The 2464-nt window shown below is 26.1% G+C and overlaps 1 non-coding gene across 1 annotated transcript; it reads left to right on the top strand.

Moving 5' to 3' along the window:
• The first annotated feature begins 1155 nt into the window (after positions 1-1155).
• On the top strand, positions 1156-1274 carry LOC114130641 (5S ribosomal RNA). The gene has a single exon (XR_003592929.2). It is a non-coding gene; the product is annotated as a 5S ribosomal RNA (ribosomal RNA).
• Positions 1275-2464: the final 1190 nt, after the last annotated feature.

Here is a 2464-nt window from a genome sequence, read left to right as displayed (position 1 = left end):
TGATAAGCACTACAACTACATATAATTTAACTTATAAATTAGTAAATATAGTTATAGGTAATATATTATGTCACGTACACACGTATAATATGTGAACAAGCGGACATCCCCATTGTAAAAATACGATAAGAACTTACTAACAAACTACCTAGTGACAGATAATAATTTTTAAATGATAATTTGACTTTATTTTAGCCATGTTTTACGATTTATCATTATTCGTTAAATCATTTCATCCGTTTTCTATATTGCCCAATATACGAAGGGCATTGTATAAAATGTCCGGACAATGTATAAAATGCCCGGGCATTGTGTAAAATGCCCAAATTATATACTTTGCTCGTAACATATATACGGTCAGTATACCTATAACATCGATATCGATCGTTTCAAAATTTAAAATTTAGTGTTGTAATTTTAAACCCATGGTATGAATTACATGTGCACCGATTACCTGAGTGGATGTAGAGAGTTCGTTTTCTATGTGTAAAAATATTTTGCTGGACAATAGTCAGTTTCACTACTGCAAATCTCGGGAAATACATGGTAAACAATTCTATTTTTAATTTAAATTAATTTTTAATATTTTTTTATTTTTTTTATAACTAGTCTGTGTTAATTTTTGATCATGCTTTTTTTTTACTTTTTTTAAAAATAAATATGCTTTTTTGCATTTTTAAAACAATCATGTGCTTAATTGTTGCTTTAAAATTTGAACCCTATTTACTATATGTAATATCAATATGTATATTAGGTATGAAGTTATAATATTATATGATAGAATCTTCATGTGGCGCTCCACTTCGGGTGGAAGGAAAAAAACTATTTTAGTAATATAATCTCACCCCTCAAATAAATCCTAAATATGCCACTTGTTTACTTATATAGAGTAAAAAAAATATTCCCGTTAAAATGTTGTTCGTGGTGCAGGGTTTATACATTATTTGTTTTACTTTCCTTAATACGAGTGAACAGTTATTAAAAATGTTTAATATTTATATGTTTAAAAACATCATTGTATTTTTATGCATAATTATATGAAAAAAATTCTTTTTATGGTGTGAGATTCAGTAAATTTCATAAATGTACTACTGTATAAAAATGTACATAATATTTTTTTAGCTGTTAAATACTTTTATATTCGATGACATCCTCGCCAACGACCATACCACGTTGAATACACCAGTTCTCGTCCGATCACTGAAGTTAAGCAACGTCGGGCGTAGTTAGTACTTGGATGGGTGACCGCTTGGGAACACTACGTGCCGTTGACATTTTTTTGCTGTTTTTTTTTTTTTTTATTTATTTATAATTATTAGCTTGAGAAATATATAAAAATATTTTTTGTCACCAACGAGATCGATGTCCTTGCTGATGAAAACTGATGTAAAATACATTTCCGTAAAAATGTAATTTTATTGTTTTATCCTAATTATAATATATATACAGTGAGACTTCCACGTATCTATAACTTCCATTAAACAATTTTTTATTTATTATACGAATTATTTTTGAGAACCACGACTTTCGTTAACCATTATTAATCATTCGTTAATTATATTTAACAAATTCTTATAAAATACGATTTTTTTTTGTTCCCCACGAGACTTCGTTAGGTAAATAGAAGTTCCACCGTATTATGAATACAGAATAAGTAATAAGTTTAAGTTAAATCATAATAGATTTATTTTTGAATTACATAAAAATAACAAAATTGATTTTGTCAAATTTGTTATGCACGCACATTCCTGTTTCTTTGCATATATAATATAATAATACATTTATAGCTACCAATAAATCACATATTATACAGAAATCAAATTAACTTTTTGTTTAATATCTATAGTTTTAGATTCGCTTTGGATACATGTTGTGTCATATATCATCTGTGTGTTAATAATGGCTAATAATATACATTGTCTTAATATTGTCGACATTGTTAATGTAATAATATTATAGATATGGGAATTTGTATTGTTTGAACCTTACTCAACAGACGGAAAATGAGATATTTAAACATCGTTGCGAAATGTTATCTTTGTAATACAAGCACATTATATGACAACAAAAGTATATACCTATAATAGTATATTCACAGTAACTATAAAATAATAAACAAAATTAGACGACTTGATAAAAATGACTACAATACAATTATTAATCTACTCTTGTACGGCGTTATTATGATTACTGCTCATATTTAATAAAGGACATCGTTTAATTTTTTGTTTATTTTTTTTTTTATTTTATTTAATAATTATTATGTTAACCGAACTGCATACATATCATATTATTGTGTTAGCAGTACACAAATTCATCTGAATGTTTTTTTTTGTCATATACGCTGTAATTTATATTTGTTGTGATAGTTTTTAAACCTATAACATTATAATAATTATTTTTAGTATATATAAAAAAAAAAATAAAAATGTCTACACAGGCAGAAAAGTGAATCGTGATGATA

The sequence above is a fragment of the Aphis gossypii genome, chromosome 3 (assembly GCF_020184175.1).
Source record: "Aphis gossypii isolate Hap1 chromosome 3, ASM2018417v2, whole genome shotgun sequence".
NCBI lineage: Eukaryota > Metazoa > Arthropoda > Insecta > Hemiptera > Aphididae > Aphis > Aphis gossypii.
This window is presented reverse-complemented; position numbering and strand designations above follow the sequence as displayed.